We start from the raw sequence: 24,801 nt of genomic DNA, 5'->3' as shown, positions 1-24,801 counted from the left end.
AAGTAGCAAATACGTTTTATCTTCATAAAGTGATCCTTATACCTACAGCCTGTAGTGAAAAAGTATTTTTACTAATGAACAAAATTCAATCGCCGCCGATGTTTTTAAAAGCCGAACGCATTAGAAGTGAACGTAAAAACACGAAATAAATTTGAAAAAAAAAATCGGTCCTCTCTTAAGTGGTTCAAATGGGAATGGCGACTACTTATTTTTTCCGTAAAAGCGTCGTTTAAAAAACTAAGTGAAAACGGACATCATTACGAGTGAAATACATTGGTAGAATGTAGAGGGAGCCACGGTCGGTACAAATGAAGATTAGTTCGGCTAATGGCTCCATTTGGCTAAGTTAAGAGGAATATTTTTACTCCGAAATGTTAAATGGCTTTCTGGGGGTGGATTTAAGTTCGTATACGTAAATTACTGACATCATAGACCAGACAGAGACAGAAATTATAAAAAAACTGTCTATTTCTTAAAATGGTTATTTCTACCTTAGCAAATAGATCCAGTTTTTCAGTAATGACGAAACAAACAAAATGACTCTCGGAAGATGAAATACTATGATATTACAACAAGCTTGAGATGATAATCAAAATGCATGCAGATTTTCTAAAACTCCGGATCATGTAAGAATTGTGTGCAGAGGTGGGTAGGGAGATAGCTCTGAGTAAGATCTAAGGTCATGAGAAATGTTAACGCGCACATTATCATACAATCTCAATTGAATGGTAAGATCATATCTGTTTTAGGTATTCAATTAATGATCTTTGATTCTAAATGTTAGATGTCTTTCATTTTGTTAGGAAATGCGTTAGTTAATATCTGTAATGAATAAACTCTTGATATAATAGATTCGTCGATAAAAATGAATTGATTTACATTAACGGTGGCCAGAATGTTTATATTAACATAAGCCCGTCATCAGGGTTCATAATATAAGAACACATGTACCAAACAATTCACTTAACGTTTCAAATATAACTACTAATTAAATAGTTCCTACCTATGTCTAGGTAGTCAAAAAAAAAATGAATAAGGTTGTGATATTTTGTACTTGTTTATGAACATTTACAAAAAAAGTATAAAAAAAAAACAAGAAACGTTTAGTGACAAACAGCGAACTGTTTGGTAGTAGGAATATTTAAACCAAGCGTTGATATAGGCAACTGTGGCATCCTTTAATACTACAAGGCTACACGTGCTGCCATACCAAGATATATTATTATTTGCATATACCAATAACCACACTAAGCACAGTAAATATACATAATGAAAGGTTTAATTATTGATAGTAGAGAAGATATTACAAATATCTCATAAAAGGCTGAAACACTAAAATTTAATAACAGGCCCGAAATTACACGCAAACTGAAGGATCAAAGAGTTAAAATTGCCAGTATAAGACGTATCATCAAATATCCTATAAACTGTTTGCTTACATAGTTCATTTATGTAAAATAGATTCATAAATATATTAAACTGAGTATACATAGTGAGCGTTTGGTAAGAAATATTTAAGCCTAAGTAGGTAAGGCTGCCTTAAACCCTTTTGTATCACTCTTGTATTGGTTTGTGTTTCTATTACGTTCGGTGTACCTTCCGATATAGTCCGTTATAGAGAACGTCTTTAATCATTTTACTATTTTGTAACCAAGTAAACGCCTTTTAAAAAAATCACATTCGGATGTGAGTTTTTAGCAAAACCACACAATAGGCAAGCGGGTTTTAAGTCAGGCAATCATTTGTGGTATCAATTTTAACCCGGAATAAAATTAATTGAAAGAAATCAAGGTTTTATTGAAGAAAACAACACCAGATAAATATTTTTTCATAAAGCGCTTACTGTGTATTACATAACATTTTTTATAGGTTAGCTTTGAATTTTATTCGCTTTTCGCAAGGCTTGGCACCGTGTTAACCCTTAGGAGATCTCTACTTACTTAATTTGCAAACTGTGAGATTGTGGCGAACTTCGAGATTATTATGTAGATACATACAATACCTTTGAAGTGAAGAAGGTGAGCGATGGCGTAAAAGCGATAAATCAATTTATTTTATAAACGTAAGACACAAAAACCTTTGCAACTATCCTAAAAATATACACACAGGTACAACGAATATACGTTATAGGTACAAATATATTTCAGAATTGAAATTGGTTTTGTTTTAGGAAAACACCAATAAAATTATAATTTTGTACGTTAAGTACTTATAATTTAATGAAAATAAAAAGAAAGAAATGAGTTAAAAAAGCAACTAATAAAGGAAAAAAATAAATAAAGAGATATAAAGAAGTGAACCAGAAAGTTGATCGGAATAGTATTTCGCTGACTCGCTAAACGCTCACAGTGTGACATATCACTTATTTTACCCCCTCACATTGACCCTTGTCTTGTTTCTGACGCAAACTAAGTTTTGACGTGGCTTGCAAACTTCTCTATTTATAGCAAGTTAATAGCTTACATTTGAGATAGGAAGTACATTTTATGTAAGTATGTTTGATATTTTAATGTATGATTAATATGATTGGATATAAAAATAACTGAATGTAGGTATTACGTATGTAATAACAGAAGTCATTTTAAATTATGAAACCTAAACATATAAAAAATATTACAAAATTATGAACCCAAGGTAAGAAAATAAACCCATACACTAACAATACAACATTATACTAAAATTAGTTTGTAAGCTTTATTTCAACAGAGTTTATTTTCATTTTTTACCAGATTAATTCATTAATGTTATCGCATTCAAAATTTGTGTGCATAGGTAAGCACGCGTGGCTTCCAAACTCTAAAATAAAACCCGAAGACAGAAAAAAAACATTAAAACGGCGTAACGAAATCAAACCGTTGCAACTTCTGCACCTTAACCGGTGTCAGTTCAGGGCTTGCCTCAGGCTAATTGGCGTCACTTAGCACGCCGTCGTATCTATTTAAAGATCGTCGAACGCTTTGAATCTAATCCGCGCGTCGCATTGTGGCATTTCCGCCTTGGGCATTTCATTCAATTGATTTTTTCACGACAGCCCCTTAATTAGCTTCTGGCTTGTTATTTGTCTTCCCACTGTCAGTTGCATCTTGATCAGATGCTAAGTGAGCTTTAAGGTTTGCATCGCATTTAAATATTGATTGCGACTTTTGTGCCGTCGGCCACCCAAATTTTTGGGTTGTAGACGTCTGAAAGTGGCATTTTGATCTCAGATTAGCGATTCAATCTGTCTCTTTCGAGTATTCAGGTAAGACCTACATGACATTTACGTCGTTTTCTTAAATAATATTCACCTAAATATAGAAAGCTACTTGAAGTATAGTCATCTCTATGGTATTTTTTTATCCCATCCACTAAAAGTCAACACCAATGTATTTTTTCTATCAAACAATATCTTAATTACTTAACTACTTACTTAATATCAATCATCATTGTGAAACACATTCAAAAGCCTTTGTACCAAAGAACTCATATCTAAAATCTCCTTTTGAGAGAAACTCGAGAAGCTATAGCAAACCCTCATTCCCTCCTCAAACAAAACACCAAAAACCAATCAAGTAATTGCTGCCCCCCGGCATCAGTTGCGTCTCCTTCCGTCGATAATCTTCATTACGGACGACAAAGGGGGGAGGGGGGAGGGAGAAATTTTACCTGAGTCAAGACGGGCTGTTTGGTACGTTTGAGGTTACGTATCTGTTTAAAAAGCTTACTGTGTTACAGCTTAGTTTCAATTCTGATATATAATGTGTCAACATTTGCAGTTGTATTTTAAAATACTTATTACAATTAGTCACTTATAATTAAAATACATACTGTAGAAATGTAGACGTATTTTACGTTTATTAATGTACCAATTAGAAGAATAAAACGTGGAAATTATAAAACGGTCTATAACTTTTGCTCAATCTTAATATAGACAGAAAACCAGAGCGAGAAAAAACATATTAATAAGCTACACAGTGCTCTCCACAGAAACCAAAAAGATTTACTAAAACAAATTCGAAAATAAAAACAAATTCTTGAAGCACTCCTATAGAAACAGCACCGCTAACTCAATGTATCTTTTCATCCGCACAGTCATCAAACAAAAAGCAATTTCCCTCGAAACCGGGCTAATAAAAGCTAGGAATACCGCTGGGGGCCCCCCATCCCTGCTAAATAATACCTACCCCACATGTTACCCCCCCACCACTTGAGGGAGAACCTCGAGACACACATTCTTCCACGCCTGCGCTACCCCCGATATAGGTCATATTGTCCTCCTTGCGTTTAAGCGAATAATAAAGATATTACATCTCAGAATATGTTAAAATCATTTTCATTTCACGGAGTTTTTCATATAGATATCTATTTTATTAATTTATTATCTTTTTACTTAACTTATTATCTCAGTTATATGCGTCAAATTCAATAAAATCAAAAATGTATTAAAATAATACACGTCTCGACCGACTATTTGAGTTAATTGAATGAATTGTCTCTTATTGCTTTACAAATACAGCGTAAAAATATACAAAAACCAGATTTCATGATGCGTTTACTAGAAAAAGTGGTCTAATTTATTGTTATTTCTTCGCTTCCCATGATTAAATACAAGATATATTCGTGTAACGATCTCTAATGAACCAATGTGATAGTAACCGATTGAAAATCGACTTCACATGGAGACCCTATGACGAAATAAAGATATAAATATTCAAGCTTCATTAAAGTAATTAAATATTCATTTACATTATGTAGAAATATTTTAAATGTATGTCAGTAATGCGCGTGTGAATGAATGCCCCAGCTGATATCTAAAATTAAGTTTTATATTTAGCACCTCCTACTTCCCTTGACATTGGAAATGTGACATCGCAGATCATTATATTTTTAAATCACCAAATAAACGAAAAGTGAATCGAAAAATTGATAAAAATGCAAATTAGTATCGTAATTCGGTATGTTTTTTATCGTAAAAATTATTGTCGACGAAATATGCAAATAATGGTTCTCAGAGACGAGTCTAAATATATCCCTCTTCGGTATTATATTTCGTTTCATCAAAACGGGTTCGGTGGGAAAGTCCGTTCGGTAACAATAGGACTCGCCAATAGCACAATCGGAACGGCACACAATAGACCGTTTTCCTCTGGCCACGCCTTCAGAGCACAATGGCAAAATACACGCCCAGACACAACACGGGCACAATCGAAAGAAAATTTTCTCCACAAATGTAGCAGCGATTGTATTGACTTTTTAAACGCCCTCATAGATTGAGCGCACACCCACCTGTGTTTCATTGTGGTGTGCGAAATCGCTTTACAATGCCCCGCTATTCATCGGATCACGCACACTGTGCACTGGTAGCCGCACTCAAAGACGTTCGCCTGGGCGGAGCCTAGAGTGAGACAAAAGCTCGCCTAGCCCGCGAAGAATACGCATGAAAGGGAGGCAACGCGCGACTCGGTCACGCACACATCGCTCGCTAGAAAAGGATGGGCTGAGCGGCTTTGTATAGATTCCGCGGGATGAAAGCTGTTATTCCGCATAGACAATTGATTGTAAGTGCAATCTTAAATAGAAGAACACCGTATTTTTTGACTAGTGCACTTATTGAGTATTTTCATGTTTAATATTGTGTAAAGAAGATAGGTTTTGATTCAAGTTGTTGGAGCATAAGGCTTCGAAGGCTGGCATTGTTTGCAGGGCAGTGACATTAGGTCGGTGCGTCCTTGTCGCACGCGCGGGGGGCGGGGGGCGGTTATTGTAGCGCGCGCGTATTGTCGCTTCGCTTCGATCTGCCAGCATTGTGTGATCGCGGCGCGCGCTTGTAAGACGTGCTTTGCGTTCACTTCGGACCACCGTTCGATCGCAACTGTCTCACGAACTATTTTAGCGCGAACACCTCGTCATTTACAATTTCCCCGTGTTTTTTTGGACTATTATTTAAACTTGTTCGATTTTTGTGTTTTTGTTGTGTGTTCTGTTGTTTTTTTTGGATTTTGTGACTGTTCGGACTATTTAAGACTGCTATGCATAAGTGGAAAAATAATGCCAAAGAATCAATGTGATTTGACTGTCCGTGTTTAGTTTTGTTACTTGTATTATTTTATTTATTCGTTGTTGCCGATTGTTTCTGATGTCACGCAAGGAGAGAAGAACAATGGTAACGCATATGAAGGTAAATTATATATTTTTTTTCTCATATTTATTTGGTAAATCCTACCTGTTTTATTAAGTTATAGTAACTTCAGTACAGTCATGAGCAATGTAATATACCCACATTAGGACTCTGTCGCACTAATATATTTGACATTTGTGAGACTTACAGTTCAATTTGTCAAAAAAGTTAATGTGACATGGTACCAAAGTGTATACATATATTAATGCCCGTGACCGTACTATTTGAAAGTAAACCACGAAAACTAATATTTGCATATTTCGTTGACAATCATTTAAATAGAACCTGTTTATTTATGATTGGAACATAGATACTGTGCATTTGATTGTCCCATAACGTACAATTTGATAGAATTTTTAAATACCTATTCGAGAAATAGTTTCAACAATTAGGTAGGTACCTACCTACTAAGTAGGAAACCTACCCAACTATGAGATAGAATATTTTTTTAGTAAGTATCGTTAATAAAATATCTGATTATTAAATTACACTTTCAGTTCAGTTAATTTTATAAATTTAGCTAGTTTTGCCTTACTAAATGTTTAATTATAGAACCTACCTGCATTTTAGTACCTTTTTAGTTTTGAGACTTATAATAAGGATGCAGTTAGAAACTGATCAAGTAGTTTTGAAGTGTAGACTAGGTAGGTTGTAGGCTAGGTAGGTAGGTCATAGTTACTTACCTAAAAAGGTTTAATTTGTTCGGTGGGTATTTTTCATTATGTAAGTACTTACATACCTAAATACCTTTTGCGTATTATGGTGTAATTCTCTTTTTAGATTCGTTATTAATTGTAAAATATATTTAATACGAATTAACTAAAATGCATTATCATATAGAATAGGTCCCACTGCAATTTACCTACCTATAAGCATCTCCAGCAAAATTTAACCCAGATTAGGTAGATTAGATATGTACCTAGTAGGTATTGCAATAAAGTCCAGTTCTAGGTACTTTCAAGTTAGGTACCTACATTTATACCCACCTACCACCCATTTTTAAACCGTAAAAGTTTATTTTTATCATTTTGTTACGGAACCCTAAAAAGATAACTACCTATTAATCGTTGACGAGCGAGGTTGCAACGAATTCGAAGTGTAAAATGTTAATTTTAAAATAGTGGGTAATCAAAAAAGGACTTGGAATTTTACACGTAATGAATATGTGCTTTGACATCTGCTTTTACAAAGTAAATAATTATAAGTAAGCACAAAAGCTGATCTTCTTTTTTTAAATTTAAATCATCGGCTAGCCAAGCTCTTTTCATTCCTTTAACAGCAATATGAAGGCGACATAAATTCAATTAGCAAGTACATTCTTTTAACTATGTAGGTAGCAGTGATGTGTCATTCCCGAGAATGTTTCCAAAATGGGAATATTCCCGTTGTAAAAAATATATAAGTAAAGACACTTCTTTCTTGTACTCTGAACTTATCTGCCTAAAGGTTATTATCATCAGCCCATTAACGTCCCCACTGCTGGGGCACGGGCCTTCCCTATGGATGGATAGGGAGAACGGGCCTTAAACCACCACGCGGGCCCAGTGCGGATTGATGGTTATTAACGACTGCTAATGCAGCCGGGACCAACGGCTTAACGTGCCTTCCGAAGCACGGAGGAGCTCGAGATGAAAACTTTTTTTATTGTGGTCACCCATCCTATGGCCGGCCTTTGCGAAAGTTGCTTAACTTCAACAATCGCAGACCGTGCGCGTTTATCGCTGCGCCACCGAGCTCCTCAAGGTTAAAGGTTAGATACCTAATAAAGGTCTTATTTGCGACTCTTGACTGCCGAGAACGTTCCTGAAGTGGGAACATTCCTAGGTACGGCACATCACTGGTAGTTAGTTAATTCAAACCTTTCTCAGGTCGGGTTGATGTGAAAATTACTAAGTTCATTAGGTCATATGTTATTTTCAAAGCAGTTATTTTTCACATTTGTGTTTTTTTTATGTGTTCTGTATTGCAAAATCACACAAGAAAAAACAGTTGATTGGTAGGAGAGAAGACGTACAACAGGCTGCCTTATTGCTAAATAGCATTTTCTTCCAGGCAACCTTAGCGCGAAAGAGCCCGTAATTAGAAATGATAATCGGAGCGGTGCACATATAGGTACCTATAACCCTTTATAAAATAACACATACAAAAGTATCGACATAGTACTTACCTAGGTACTTACTATAATGATATGACACTGTACGCGGTGTGGCCTAGGCACATAGGTACGCATTACTAAAAATAATAAAAATAAAAATTAATTTCATTTTTAGTTAAATACTACTAAACTCTGTTTTAGGACAATAAATTATAATAAGGACTAAAAAACTAGACTAGAAAAGCATAGCATGGAGAATACTAGGTACATAGACAAGAGCGTGGCTCTTAAATTCGTTATGTGAGTAAAAAAAAGGGAGATCTTTGCCCAGGAGTGGGACTCCGGACTTGACATGCAACTAATATTTATTTATTCTTATTCTTGTTATATGTATGTACCTTAAATAAAAAAATAAAACAAACAAGTAATTACATACCTTGATATTACGAGGTAGATACTTATTCATTATAAAATAATAAAATATTTCCTTTTACGATAAGTTGTAGTAAAAAATAAAAACATTGATTCATTGCATATTAATATAAAATTAAAGATAAGCATTTATATTAATTATCAGTATAATTGCACATTTGTACTATACTAGCATCATTTACCTACTAGCTTCTACTTTAATTAATTATACATACATACATACATAAACTCACGCCCGTAATCCCTAATGGGGTGGGCAGAGCCACAAGTAATCAAAGACAACTTGCAGCCACTGTTGATACGAAGTCCAAAGATGGATAATGATGATGGATGGATGATGGATTTAATTAATTATATTTTTAGTAAACGCGAATTGTAAAGATTTTATGTTGTCATAAGCAAAATAACAATATTATCATGAATTACACATATTATCTGAGAAGACTGAAATCAATTTCCGACATAGGTAGGTACATGTTGTTTTAATGCTCGTGATTTCTAATAGGGTCATCATCATCATCAATTTAAGAGCCACGCTCTTGTCGGTGTAGCATTTTCCATTCCAGTCTATCAAAGGCCAATTCCTTGACTTCCCTATAAGAAACGACGTTAACCTTTTCTTTAATCTGTTCCATGTAAGCTCTTCTTGGTCTTCCCCATCCTCTCTTTCCTTCTAGCTTTCCAAATGATAGCAGCCAAAATTCGTTATGTAAAAATTGACGATTCAAAGTGTAATTGTGTTACAATATAAAGATAATATTTCTGCATTTGAATTTGAAAAGTTTGTTATCCGAAGATAGCATCCAACAAAGAAAAAATTAAATTGAAAAAAAAAACTATTTAGTGTTAACAGCTAGGGTAAGAGCGAGACATCCCCAACTCAAGCATTAACCTTGCTTCCTGGAGTTGCCTCATAACTTTATGTTGTTTAAAACAAGAAATAAACACTTTTTTATTATTTTATTCAACCATAGATCACCAAAATTGTTATCAAATCACGCATTAAAAAAAACTAAAGATGCCGTAGGTAATAATTTTTTCAGAAAGTAATCAACTGTTGCACCACAATACCATAAAAATTAAAAAAATAAGTATGCCATAAATTAAAAGAGAATTGACCTGTTAGAAGTCAGATTCGATCGGCGACTGCGACTTTATTCCGTTCTTAAATTTCTTTTAATGACCCCATAAAAACTTGTCAATATGTTAGTTACCAAACACGAGAATCAATCGCTGCATTAAAAAAAAAACAAGTAGCAATTAAAAAGATTTTGGAACTTCATGGTGTGAATGACTTGTTATAAAGTTTAAATTATACCGGCAAAGTGCGTGGCGCCTTTTATGTCCGAAGGTTCCGTAGGTGATAATGATTAGGTCACCCACCCACTAAACTCACCTATAAAGATAAGATAAAATATACTTTATTGAACATAAATGACACAATGTACAGAAAATAGGGAAAAAAATATAAGAAATATAATAAGACGCGGTCTCATTGTACATTTTGATACATGTTTGAAAGTAATCGGATATCAAGCAATTATTTAATCTTCTTCTGTCGTGTGGGTTGTGAGGTGGATTACCAACCTCATCAACCCTGGTGTCCGGGTTATTATTGAGCCGCCAAAGGCCCCTGACATGACTCATATAACGACTACATACTTACATTAGTAAGTAGGAGCCGGGACCAACGGCTTAACGTGCCTTCCGAAACACGGATGATCTTACTTTTGGACAATCAGGTGATCAGCATGTAATGTTCTAACCAAACTAGGGATCACAAAGTGATTTTTGTGATATGTCCCCACCGGGATTCGTACCCGGGGCCTCCAGAAAGTTGGGCCACGGAGGCCGTTATAGAAGACGACACTTAGTATTGAGGTCCTCAATTACCAGCTTGTTGGCCTAAATTAAATGTTTATTTTTTTAAAGTACGTCTAAGGCCCTGTGCGGAGGTTTTTCTTGCAGCCTCTTTTCCCCGGCTATACAGGTTGTGAGAAGCTGCAGTAGTTTTAGGCGGATGTGACGTTCGTTATGTAAAAATTGACGATTCAAAGTGTAACTATGTTACCTACTGAATAAAGATATTTTTGAATTTGAATTTGAAATAGACCTCGAGATGGCAATATGCCTTAGTAATCGTCCGTTTTTGTAGACGTCAGTACTTATACCTTTTTGAGATTGTCCTTAACTCTCGGTTTAGCAACGGAACTCATTGTTCCATTTTCAAATATTTAAAAAGTATCCGCTTCGTCGTCGAGGTCAAATGTTTCTAAATTCTCAGTTTCCCCCATTGCGTGTGCGGAACCCAGTTCAGTCAGGTCAGTTTCTGCGTCAGTTTTGTGAAACAACTATTCTCGTTGGCGGCTATTTTTGTCAGGAACCCCGTCTATCTGCGTAATCCATGCGGATCTCCTTTACGTTGACACTCGTCAATTAATTCCCATGCTTCATTCTGTATCTCGGTCGTTATACATCATATTAGTAACGGGTTTAGTTTTATAATGAGGTATCCTATTTCTTGAAATATTACTAAAGCATTAGGGTTTACAATGAATTGGCACAGTTTTTATCTTATTTAGGAGATTCTTAAGTTGGAAACAGATCAAAATTCTTGCGCATCGTACGCGCGGAATTTTCAGTTTTTTATAATTATGGACTATAGAGAACCGGAGAGGAAATATGATTGGCCACCTGATACGACACGATTCATTTATAACAAACATCATAGAAGTAAAAATTGAAGGGAAGAGAGGAAGGGGTAGACCTAGGAGAACATTAATGAAACAAATAAAAGAGAAGGTGCAGGTCGTGTCGTATCAGGAGGTGAAGAATTTGGCGAGAAGAAGAGAGGAATGGCGATTACTCCTACAACCTACAACCAGATGATCAGGCTAATATCCTAAGCAAACTAGGGATCACAAAATGATTTTTGTGATATGTCTTCATTTAACCAGCAGCAGTCGAACCCGGGGCCTCCGGATCTAGAGCCCAACGCTCAAGCACTAGACCACAGATACCGTTAAAATTGTAACAAGAAAGTAGAACACATTCAATTGTATTTAAAAAAATATTATTTATGTTATTAACCAACAGGAAACCGTCACGTGTTTATACAAAACAGTGCCTGAAATGATAACAGTCGTAAATTCAATCCAATATAAACTAAACCTACCACCGGATGCTATGAATATTAAAAATACTATTTGACCAAACGTACATGTAACATTACTAAATAGAAGTCAAAAGTACTAAAAACAAGATGCGGTTGTTTATAATAACCAATTTATTGCATTAAAAAATCTTTAGGATGTGGTTTTGTCTTGATCTTAATGGTAAATCAAACACTGTGGTCGGGAACGCAAGTTTATGTTTCATAATTTTGTAATATGGCCATAAACTTACTCTTTTATAATGGCCAAGTATGTTGGCTTGACTATGCCTGATGGTAAGCATAGAGAAGCCCTAAATGCAACTGATAAGCAACCCAATGAGTCAATTTCGAATCAGTTGCGACTACCATACTGGCCTACTAATGCTTTAAACGGCCTCTGCGGTCCAGTGGTTGAGCGTTGGACTCACGATCCGGAGGCCCCGGGTTCGAATTCCGGTGGGGATAAATCACAAAAATCACTTTGTGATCCCTAGTTTGGTTAGAACATTACAGGCTGATCACCTGATTGTCCGATAAGTAAGATGATCGGAGGCATGTTAAGCCGTTGGTCCTGGTTACTACTTACTGATGCAAGTTAGTAGTAGACATGAGCTATGTCAGGGGCCTTTGGCGGCTCAATATTTCATTTCATTTCATTTCAATAGTAACCCTGAGACCAGGGTTGATGGGGTTAGTAATCCACCTCACAACCCATACGATAGAGGAGATAGGCGGATATCTACATACTTATATCTAGACTAAAAAAATAGTAATAAATTATAAAATGATAGGATAAAACTAAAATAGATAAAATTGACTACATTTCAAAAAAGAAACGGGTTTTTAAAATTATGTTTAGGAAACTTCATTCCCCAAAAACAAAACCCAGGACTCTCAGTTTGGCGATCGACCTCGACCATTTTATCACACAGTCCAGGGATCCATATATGTCTAGCTCCATAAGTCTGTGACCCATACTTGTTCAGAGCCCTGAGTGCGGCCTTTGAAACTTCAAATTTTTTCATGATAGTAAGATATAGTTTACTTCCTATTGTACTCAATAGGTATTGTGAATTGTTTAGAATACATTTAATTATTATTATTTCCGTTTTTAACAGGACGTATAAAAAATAAGGTAACATGCGGGACTTACAAGGAAGTCAAAACATTTTGTATGGGGACTGTCAACTTGTTAATGGTAAATCAAGCACAGGGGTTCAACCACTAAAAACTGATATCAAATAATTATGTAACATTCGTTTAAATTACGCGGCCTTGGGGAGTCAAGTAGTGACGTCGGTCTAAGTGGGTTTATGACGATGTTTTACGGTGATTTTGCAAATTTTATGGGGTCATAAATTACAAGCGTGGAACGGCTGTGTGACTCATTTTGTCATTCGTATTTAATTGTTCTGTGCCTCTATAAAACGCCGGCTCGTATATGATAACACTATATCTAAGCTATTAAAGCCATTAACACAAAAGTAAACTTAGTAGCTTTTAACGAATTTCACTAGAAGTAACCGTGTGAATAGGTTTAATTTATTCATCACAGTTATGTTTAGATATAATTTATAATTCGATGCTGATGGTTGATGGCTTACAGTAGAAGGAAGCACATCTATTGGCATTTACGACCTTAAATTTTATCACAGTCAACAAAATTGTACCTTAGTTTATTCTATTTTGGTATTATAATGTATCATATTTAAATAACACTAAAAATACAATTTTCTCACCATTACGAGTATTGCCGTGGCACTCCCAACCGATTTACAAGACAAATCTCCAAAGATAACCCCACTAAATTAAGTAGGTATGTCACGTACACCGTTAGCATTGTGACATCGAATTCTCGCAACTCGGCGGCATTATCGCCACCCTACATTTGCCCTCGAGATTTTTTCTTTTTTTTAATTCCCGACACGTCTGAAGCCTGTCTTTGTTCGTCCCATTGTGAATACCATGTGTAATAGAAATACGTAATGCGTATTCTTATTGAATGGAATTTTCGTATTTTGTCCTTCGCTTTGTCGCTTTCGGATCACTGTGCGTGTGTATGGGATTTTATGTATATCGCCGCATTATAGCGAACCACATAAGCACCTTTTTGATGTAATTTTATTTTACTAAATCTCGATTCCATTTGATTAATTTCAATCCGGGTAAAAAATTACACCACAATTGATTAGGTACTTGGAAGTATAGAACGGCAACTCTCCACTCCCCACCAGCGTCTGACCTAGGTTTACTTCACCCCCTCTCGAACATAGTTTATACTTGAATCGTACGTTGTCAGACACACACACACACAGACGCGCGTGCACGATAATGTACTTTGACATCCCATTGACATTCAGAATTTGCCTTTCAACTGTTTTAAGACAGTAGTTAAACAAAAACTTTACAAAAAAGGTTATTATAAAGTTAGTGATTATTTAGAAGATATGAATGCATGGGATTAACTGTCTGAGAACTGATATTAGGCAGCTTAATTACTCAATTGTATACCAATATTTTATGTTTATTTTTTATTTATTTAAAGAACGTCTAGGGCCCTGTGCCGAGGTTTTTCTTGCAGCTTCTTTTCCCCAGCTATACAGGTTGTGAGAAGCTGCAGTAGTTTTAGGCGGATGAGACGTTCGTTATGTAAAAATTGACGATTCAAAGTGTAACTGTGTTACCTACTGAATAAAGATATTTCTGAATTTGAATTTGTCAATGTGTAGTGTCTGTGTTAAACAAGGTTGTTTGTATGAAGTGTCCATGGTGTGGTTATGTTCTAGTTTATTTCATCAGAAAATAAAATGAACTTTTTCTTTTACAATTCAAATCTCAAGTGACATGTTACAGCTACTTAAATATACGTCGCCCTAAGCGAAACCAGTAGCAAGATTTCACACCCTAAAAAAATAAAATTCCATTTTGATTTTTATGCAAAATAAACTTCATTGGGTCACAATAGAATTTGCCCTTTAAAGCTCACCCCTTTTCTGTAATTTGTCCATTCTGGTAGACAACGGTCTTCCGTTTCTTTCATTGGTTCGTAGTAGAGAAGGACAAAACGTTTTTGGGCCGTGGTACAATATTGAAAAGATTAGCGACTATCTAACTTAAAGCATACCCTGGACACTTCATACAAAGCACCTCATTTCACACAGACATGACACATTGACTTTATCATACACGCGCATCTGTGTCTGTGACGTCTGATGGCATACGATTGAAGACTAACGTAAGACCGAGGGGGGTGTGGTAAACCTTAAATGATGAATTGTTCCTTATCCTTAAGGCCGTGGTCAAAAGTTGAGCGTTGGCTCTCGATCCGGGGGTCCGGGTTCGATGTGAAACCCAGTTTGGTTAGGACATTGCAGGATGTTCACCCGATTGTCTGAAATGAAGATGTTCCGTGCTTCGGAATGCACGTTAAGCGTAGGTCTCAGCTACTATTTACTTGAGTTTGAAGCCGTTACATGAGCAATCTTAGGAACTTAGGGATATTATGAACCATCACTCAACATTTAAGCCAATTGTAAAACATAAACTAAAGACATAAATAGCCTGTATAAATGTCCTACTCCTGGGCCAGAGCCTCACCTCAATCAACCAGAGAAACTACGGAGCATAGTCCACCACGCTGCTCTATTGCGGGTTGGTGGAGATGTTTGGCTAGTAGCCCGGAACCAACGGTCTTCTTGTTCTATCGTGTGGGTTGTGAGGTGGATTACCAACCCCATCAACCCTGGTGTCATGGTTACTATTGAACCGCCAAAGGCCCATAGCTCATGTAACGACTAGTAACTTGCATCAGTAAGTAGTAACCGGGTAACGGGTTCACGTGTCTTCCAAAGCACGGACCACCTTACTTACGGTTTAACGTGCATTCTAAATCTTGTATTTTTTAAAATAACGCCTCATCATCAATTTAAGAGTCGCTCTTGTCGGTGCAGCATTTTCCATGCTACTTTTTTAGGGAAAAATAGGGCAGTAGTTTCCCTCTTGCCTTCCGCCCCGCAGAACTCTGTCTGATGCAAGTGGGATAGCGCCCATAGAAGTCTATAACAAAGCCATACTAGGACTCCTAAACGCCAAATAGCGCCTAATTGTAATTTTTTTTTAGTTCCCTTCCGCTGCAGCGTCTGCGTTAAACCCTCAACTTGGAATCTATTGGCGTTCGCAGTAGGTGTACCATTGTCGGACCCCTTCTGTTTGTGTTAGCACGTGTTTTATTGAACAATTACATGACAATTACTGCAGGGATCGAGTAGAATGTCAAGGAAGTGACTATTGTGGAGAAAGTATTGACAAAAGGGTGCATAGGTGAAGTGTTGCGCAGTTTCGGGCATGCGACCTGATTTGGGTTACAAGGTCTTTGAATTTCTGATTGAAATCGTGTTAGGAACAAACTCGCTGTTGTTTTTAAAAGTGTTTACGTCAGAGGAAGAGGCAGTTTTCATAACTGTCAATTTAAATACTGATTTAAGCTAAATTAGTAGATAAGATCTCCTTGACTAGCTTGAGACAGTCGTGCCCTAAGCTTCTTCGGATATATGCGATCCCCAAAGCACGATTTACAGGGCTAGCTTGCGCAGCGTGATAATATTTTGTCACGGTCATTTATCGATGCTAATGACATACATAAACAGCCTATATACGTCCCACAATCAACAGGCCTCCCCTCAATCAACCGGAGGGGGCATGGAGCATACTCCACCACGCTGCTTCAATGCGGGATGGTGGAGATGTTTTTTTACGGCTAACAGCCGGGACCAACGGCTTAACGTGCCCTCCGAAGCACGGAATCATTTTACTTTTTCGGACTATCAGGTGATTCAAGCCTGAAAAGTCCTTACCGAACAAAGAACAGTCTCACAAAGTGATTTCGACAATGTCCTCATCGGGAATCGAACCCGGACCTCCAGATCGTGAGCCTGACGCTCTAACCACTAGACCACGGAGGCTGTTATTAAGTTCATAATTTTGTCGTAAGCATGTTAGGAAAAAGACAAACTTATAGATTTCGACAAAATTTATTGAATCGATAGATAATTTTATCAAGTTGGGCGTGTTAGCCCAGCTGGAGAAGCAGAACATCGTTAGGAGGTGGTCTGACGCCCTGAAGAAGATGGTGGGTGGCAGCATGCAGAGAGTGCCGTACTGAGTGAAAAACCATAACATGTGGTCAGGATCCTCAGCAGTGAGGGAACGACGAAGAGAGATAAGAACTATCGTGATCATATTGTTGATGAAAACTATTTACTTTAAGATAATTGTAATCGAACATTAAAACCTACGCGCACATCATAATCTCCCTAGCATTATCCCGTTTTTCACAGGGTCCGCTTACCTAACCCGAAGATTAGACAGGTCCGGTTTTTTTAACAGAAGCGACTGCCTGTCTAACCTTCCAACCCGCGAAGGGAAAACCAGCTCACAGGTTAGGTCACATACCTCCGAAAATGCACTTCTCGGACGTGTGTGGTGGAATTATAACGTACAGTCTTGAGCAATATAATGTACCCACTTTAGGACTAACATAATATATTTGACATTTAGTGAGACTTAGGCTACGTTCACACGGAGTCATTTTTCACGTATATCGTATACGAGATTTTATCGAATATCGTAGTGACAGCCAAATTTGTATAGCAATTTTTAAAATCGTTCACACGGCGTCTATACGAGAAAATCGCGTATTCGAGACATATTTTTTACCGTATACCGTAGGGTCTTACCACCGGGAATGCGAGATTATCGAAACGATTTTAACGAATGCGATACTCATTGGCGCTTGCGTTTACGTTGAGAAGGTTGTCTGCTCCAATGTTGATAGTAAATTGTCAAAGCTGGCTGTTGACATTCGAAAATAATTAAAAAACACACGATCATCATTTCTGAGCTCTTGAAAAAACGATGCAAATCTTCTTTCTCGGTGTAATCCCGTTTTTAATAAAGGATGGACCCAGTATTTTCTAGGGCGCCGAAACCTCCTCCTCAAATACCAATATAAAAGAATTGGAACACGGGGATCCATGTCGGTGTGCACTCAACGACTGGCGGCAGGTTGCATCGAATACGCCGCGCGCCGCGGCGGCTGTCACGTGTACGGGATGACCGTATACGAGAAAAAACCGTGGGCCTCGCACCGTGTGAACAGCCGTCCCGTATACGGTACTCCCGTAAGCGAGAAAATATCGAATCGAATAGTCGCCGTGTGAACGTAGCCTTACAGTTCAATTTGTCAAAAAAGTTAATGTGACATAGTACCAAAGTGTATAGGTACATATTAAAGCTCGTGACCGCACGGGCACGAATAAACGGAATTTTGAATGAACTTATTTCAACTTTTATAATCACCTGCCCTATCCAATATTAAACCGACTCTTCAATCGTATTAGTACACCGATCACCTACGTGCCATCGCCTTTGCGCCGTGGATAGTGAAATAAAGAGTTTCCGGCACAATTGTACAATACAATCTTTGATTATAGTTGGAAGGAAGCGAATCACAATGCCTTTACAATGGTACCCACACACGTGTTGTTGTGAGAAAGGGTTCGCATTTAACAAAAATTACATAACATCACGCCCGTATCCTCAAGGGAGTAGGCAGAGTTTGGTTTGGACTTTACATACTGATCACCCGTCCGAAAGTAAAATGAACCGTGCTTCGGAAGGAACGTTAAATGACCCATGTCAGCGGGCCTTTAGTAACTTAATGGCAACCCTGACACCAGAGTTGATGAGGTTGGTGATCCATCTCATAATCCACACGATAGAAGAAGTCATAAGACCGAAGTCGGTTTTTACGACATGCCCGGGAAGACAAGCAGCTTTATGTTTTGTGTTTATATTTTTTTGTTTTCTCCCAATGAGCTACTAACGGCCTCCGTGGTCCAGTGGTTCAAGCGTTGGGCTCACGATCCGGAGGTCCCGGGTTCGATTCCCGGTGGGGACATATCACAAAAAAAATACTTTGTGGTCCCTAGTTTGGTTAGGACATTACAGGCTGATCACCAGATTGTCCGAAAGTAAGATGATCCGCGCTTGGGAAGGCACGTTAAGCCGTTGGTCCCGGTTACTACTTACTGGTGTAAGTTAGTAGTCGTTACATGAGCCATGTCAGGGGCCTTTGGCGGCTCAATAGTAACCCTGACACCAGGGTTGATGGGGTTGGTAATCCACCTCACAATCCACACGATAGAAGATGAAGAACCAGGCTGTGTTCCTCAAAAATGTTACAGATGGCACTGTCCAAATTTTACGTGATAATAATCTATTTTCTCATTACTCGGGTACATAATAATTCAAAAATTTGATATAAAAATACTTGCTCGATATTTGGATCAGATTATTCTATATAATTAATTATGTTTCTACCTATATTGCTTATTTTTATTTTGTTCAGAATAATAATAGGTGGAACATGTGTTGTGCCTGGGTGTAATAAAAAGGGTCATCGTTTATACCCGATAACAAAGATAAAAGATGCGTAATGTCTGCTATCCATGAAATTAGAAAATTAAGCAAAGGCACCTCTAACAGCGCTTGCTTTCTTTACAGCGTCAGCTATATATTTTTCTGGAGAACGTAGCCTGTATAGGCCCTCCTTCTTCTTATCATGTGGGTTGTGAGGTGGAATACCAACCTCATCAACGCTGATGTCAGGGTTATCACTGAGCCGCCAAAGGCCCCTGACATGGCTCATGTAACGACTACATACATCAGTAAGTAGTAACCGGGACCAACGGCTTAACGTGCCTTCCGAACCACGGATCATCTTACTTTCGGACAATCAGGTTATCATACTGTAACGTCCTAACCAAACTAGGGATCACAAAGTGATTTTTGTGACATGTCCCTACCGGGATTCGACCCGGGGCCTCCGGATCGTGAGCTCAACGCTCAACCACTGGACCACGGAGGCGGTTAGTCCCTCATTCAACAGAAGTAAAGACCTCAAAGACAAATAAAATTGACATCAAATTCTACATGATTTGGTAGGTATTTTATTAATAAATTGTAATCGATTTTCGTGTAAACAATGCTTGACTTCCTTATAAATCCACCTGCTTTGACAGTTGAAAGTAAACATTCTGAAACAGACGTACGATTTGTTATTGTTGGGGAAAATAGCTGATGGAACCAGTCTGATTGGCATCTAGGGCACTGTGATTGATTGAGAAGATTTAATTAGGTTTTTTTTTTACAATTTTTTTCTATCGCGTGGGTTGTGAGGTGAATTACCAACTTCATCAACCCTAATGTTATTATTGAGCCGCCAAATTCTCCTGACATGCCTCACGTAACGATTAGTCACTTACATCAGGTTGATTCGTCCGGGTTACTGTTTCATTTACTGGTGGTAGTACTAACAGTTCATCGCCGAATAATCGACCTCCGTGGTCCAGTGGTTGAGCGCTGGGTTCACGATCCGGAGGTCCCGGGTTCGATTCCTGGTGGGGACGGACAAATCACAAAAATTACTTTGTGATCCCTAGTTTGGTTAGGACATTACAGGCTGATCACCTTGTCCGAAAATAGATGATCCGTGCTTCGGAAGGCACGTTAAGCTGTTGGTCCCGGTTACTACTTGCTGATGTAAGTAAGTAGTCGTTACATGAGCCATGTCAGGGGCCTTTGGCGGCTCAATAGTAACCCTGACACCAGGGTTAATGGGGTTGGTAATCCACCTCACAACCTACGAGAGAAGAAGAAGATTGAGCCGCCAAATGCCCCTGACATGGCTCACGTAACGATTAGTCACTTACATCAGTAAGTTGATTCGTCCGGGTCATTGTTTCATTTACTGATGGTGGTACTATCAGGTCATCGCCGAATAAAATAGACAGTTAAATTAGGACATTTGCGTACACACTTAGATCATACCGGATACCGGTAGGAGAATTGGGTAGTTTACTAGTCTAATCTAATCTAGCCTACAAGATCCCACTGCTGGGCAAAGGCCTTCTCTTTCCATTTTTCGCGGTCCTGTGCGTACTCCGCCCAGTCCCTCCGGCAAACGTCCAAGGGCCTGTTTAATAAAACTTACAATTGTAAATTACAATGACAATATGATGTACATTGCGCAGTGTGTGATCACGAGTATTTTGCAGTTTCATATTAGCTACGCAATGAGCACCAAATTGTCGTTGTAATTTACAATTGTAAGTTTTATGAAACAGGCCCCAAGTCGTCACGCCATCTCTTTCGAGGTCTGCCACGACGCCTGAAAGTTTCCTATGTCAAAGATAAATTATGAAATTCTGATAAAGACAGATCTAAAGGTGACAAGAACGGTTTCTTTTTTCTATTTAACTTATTTATGAATTTTAATAATATTTTATAATTTTAATAATATTTTATAATTTTAATAATATTTTATAATTTTAATAATAATAAGTGCGACATTTTGTCACGCTTTTCTATGATTTCACAGGTTCCTTTATCATAAAAATACCATAGTAATTTCGTATTTCGACTTTTGGTAAAAAGTAACTGATTTGACTAGTTGGAAACTAGCCTAGTTTAAAAGTGTAGTACTTATTATTTGCAGGGCAGTGTACTAGACTCATTTTCTGGGTATGTCAATAATCAAGATCGTTAATAGAAATGTAAAGAATCGTTTGGAATACAATGGCGTTTGTGAGATGGGTAGTGGGTTCGAAATCGTAAATGTGTCATCGGGGACGTAAACGACTTTAAGTTTTTGTGGGAAGTCTTGAAACTTTTGACATTCTTTTGCTTGAACTAGGCATGGAGTTCATAATTTAACATGACTTTAGGTGCTTTTTAGGGAACTTCTGGACTACATCATTGGACTTCCCACCGAACAGTCTTCAATATAATTTAAATGTACAGTCATGAGCAACATAATGTACCCACTTTAGGGCTCTGTCGCACTAACATATTTGACATTTAGTGAGACTTACATTTCAATTTGTCAAAAAAGTTAATGTGACATGGTACCAAAGTGTATTCATATTAATTCTCGTGACCGTACCTACCGTCTTTTTTTTACTGTTTTTTCTTCGGTACCTTGACGTTGGCAGAATCATCGTTTCTAAACGATGCAGCCATATAAATGCAGCCATAAACTTTAAAAAGTGAAGTGAAGTGACTTCTATACCGATGCGGAATTGGCCAGTTTCCTAGGTCAAACATAAATTATGAAATTCTGATTACTAAATTAAAACAGATCTGAAGGTGACAAAAACGTTTTCCTTTTCTATTTAACTTATTTATTAATTAATAAAGAAAAAAATGTAATAATAAGTGCGACATTTTATCACGTTTTTCTATGACGTCACATCGACGTCAAATGACGTTGCTTTTTCATACAAATTCCATAGTAATTACGTGTTTTGACGTTAATAAAATGTAACTGATTTGACACGGTACGGTAATTGGGAGACTGTTTTATAACGATTTTGTTTAGTTAGAATATTCTAGGGATGATTGTGTAGTTTGCCTCGTTGGTATGTGTTAACGTAGAATTCTTTATTTAAAAATAATTTGCAGAAATTAATCATAATGGATTTTGTAATACGTTACGTTTATTGATTAGGTAAGGAACCTAACCACAAATTAAAACAAAAAACAATAATATAGAAATACCTACAAGGACGTACATTAACAAATAGTTCGGTCTACTCTGAACCGGTGTGCATGTATAAGCAAGAGAAATGTGCCAAGATCGAAGCAAATGGAATTCAAATTCAATTCAAATTCAAAAATATCTTTATTCAGTAGGTAACATAGTTACACTTTGAATCGTAATTTTTTACATAACTAACGTCTCATCCGCCTAAAACTACTGCAGCTTCTCATAACCTGTATAGCCGGGGAAAAGAAGCTGCAAGAAAAGCCTCGGCACAGGGTCCTAGACGTTCTTTAAAAAAATAAAAAATAAACATAAAATATTGGTATACAATTGAGTAATTTAGCTGCCTAATATCAGTTCTCAGACAGTTATTCATGCATTCATATCTTCTAAATAATCACTAACTTTATAATATGAATTCCATAGTCTCTGTTTACCCCGGTAGGAAATAGGCGTGAGTTTATGTATGTATCTCTGAGATAACGTTACGAACGGAAGTCTGAACCATTGTTATTGTAATTTTTCCATAAAACTATAGCTTCATATTTATTATTATACCGTTTTATGAGTTTATACATCGAACGAAGTTTAATATGAACAGAAGGCAAGGAACAATGTACCTATCTTTGTATCAGCTATATTTCCAGCCATAAAGTTGGTTATATTTTTAAATTGTTTTAGAAGAGCCGTGGTAGCCCAGTTGGTAGAACGCTTGCTCACTGAGGTCGCGGGTTCAAATCCAGCATAAGCCAAAACCAATGATTGTTGAATTCATGTTTGGATCATATACGATTACCACGTTCTCAGAGGTGAAGGAAAACATCGTGAGGAAACCCACATTACCGAGAAATGCATTTAATTCTAATTATTTTATTCTATTGTATTTCGATCTAACTTGTATTGGGCTGGTTTTCCCTTTGCGGGTTGGAAGGTCAGACAGGCAGTCGCTTCTGTAAAAAAAACAGACCTGTCAAATCTTCAGGTTAGGTAAGCGGACACTGTGAAAAACGGGACAATGCTAGGGGGCTGCCTTCCGACACACGGAATCGTCTTACTTTTTCGGACAAACAGGTAATTCAAGCCTGCAATGTCCTTACCAAACAAAGGACAGTATCACAAAGTGATTACGACAATGTCCCCATCGGGTATCGAACCCGGACCTCCAGAACGTGAGCCTAACGCTCTAACCACTAGACCACGGAGGCTGTTACTATTAATTGAAAATACGCGTCTAAAAATATAATCGGACAAACCGAACGCTACCGTGCACTCAGACGCATTGTACTGAAAGATAAACCGACATATGCACTGCATTAACACATCTGGTGTTGCCACAGAGAAAAAATATCGGGTGTCTAATCGTTTTGCCATTTTTTGTCAGGAATCACACGTATATGCGGGTCGCTTGTCTCGTATATTGCATTTTATGTAGGTTAGGATTCAGTCGTGCAATTTGTAATTAATAAAACATATAAAAAAAAACATAACAAAACAAATCTTCGGTGACGTCACTAACTGAAGTATCTGAAATTTTTAACGAATCTGAATTGCACCCTTTGTTATTGTCAATAAGACACTAAATTATTTTAGTAAAAATGCAGTTACGTCACTTTGCAAAGTCAGCCACGAAATGATACTTAAAGAGTTTAATATTATAGGTATATTTGTCAATTTTACATAGTCTTTTACATTTTTAACTGTCATTTTATTGTTTGTTACAGGTAAATCCTTGTTAAACTTGCCGTACTAATGAAGCTATTGTAAGTTGTAACAACAGTCTTTATTTATGCGTTTATTTCTATCATTACGTTGATTATCATCATCATCATCGTCACCAGCCCATTAACGTCCCCACTGCAGGGGCACGGGCCTTCCCTATGGATGGATAGGGAGATCGGGCCTTAAACCAACACGCGGGCCCGGTGCGGGTTGGTGGTTATTAACGACTGCTAATGCAGCCGGGACCAACGGCTTAACGTGCCTTCCGAAGCAAGGAGGACCTCGAGATGAAAACTTTTTTTTGTTAATCCATCCTATGACCGACCTTTGCGAAAGTTGCTTAACTTCAACAATCACAGACCGAGCGTGTTTACCGCTGCGCCACCGAGCTCGTCAAGTTGAGAATAAATAATAGCAATTGTACATAATTATTTAATTATCGTGCACTTAGCATACCTATAAGCACACCTCAGACACTTCATACAAAAAACCTCGTTTTACACAGACACTACACATTGACGTAATCGTACACGCGCATCTGTGTGTGTGACGTCTGACGCCTATACTATTGAAGACTAAGGTTAGACCGCGGGGTTGAGGTAAGCCTAGCTCAGCCGTTGGGGGGAGCGGAGAGTTACCGT

General features: G+C 37.5%; 2 protein-coding genes across 5 annotated transcripts in view; one reads left to right on the top strand and one right to left on the bottom strand.

The window, feature by feature from the left end:
• LOC126375497 (gastric triacylglycerol lipase-like) overlaps window positions 1–24,801 on the bottom strand; it is a 294,161-nt gene that overhangs the window by 67,207 nt on the left and 202,153 nt on the right. The window lies entirely within an intron of this gene.
• Window positions 1–24,801, top strand: part of LOC126375491 (transcription factor SOX-5) — a 414,266-nt gene that overhangs the window by 232,575 nt on the left and 156,890 nt on the right. Inside the window, exon 1 of one of the 3 annotated variants that reach the window (XM_050022445.1) lies at window positions 5,775–6,157. The exons of the other annotated variants lie outside the window; for them this stretch is intronic. The gene's annotated coding sequence lies outside the window, so the exon portion shown is untranslated. Of the gene's footprint in view, window positions 1–5,774; window positions 6,158–24,801 lie in introns of those variants that run through there. 3 annotated transcript variants of the gene reach the window in all.

This window comes from Pectinophora gossypiella, chromosome 19, assembly GCF_024362695.1.
Source record: "Pectinophora gossypiella chromosome 19, ilPecGoss1.1, whole genome shotgun sequence".
Lineage (NCBI taxonomy): Eukaryota > Metazoa > Arthropoda > Insecta > Lepidoptera > Gelechiidae > Pectinophora > Pectinophora gossypiella.
The sequence above is the reverse complement of the archived record's forward strand: the minus strand, read 5'-3'. Positions and strand labels throughout refer to the sequence as shown.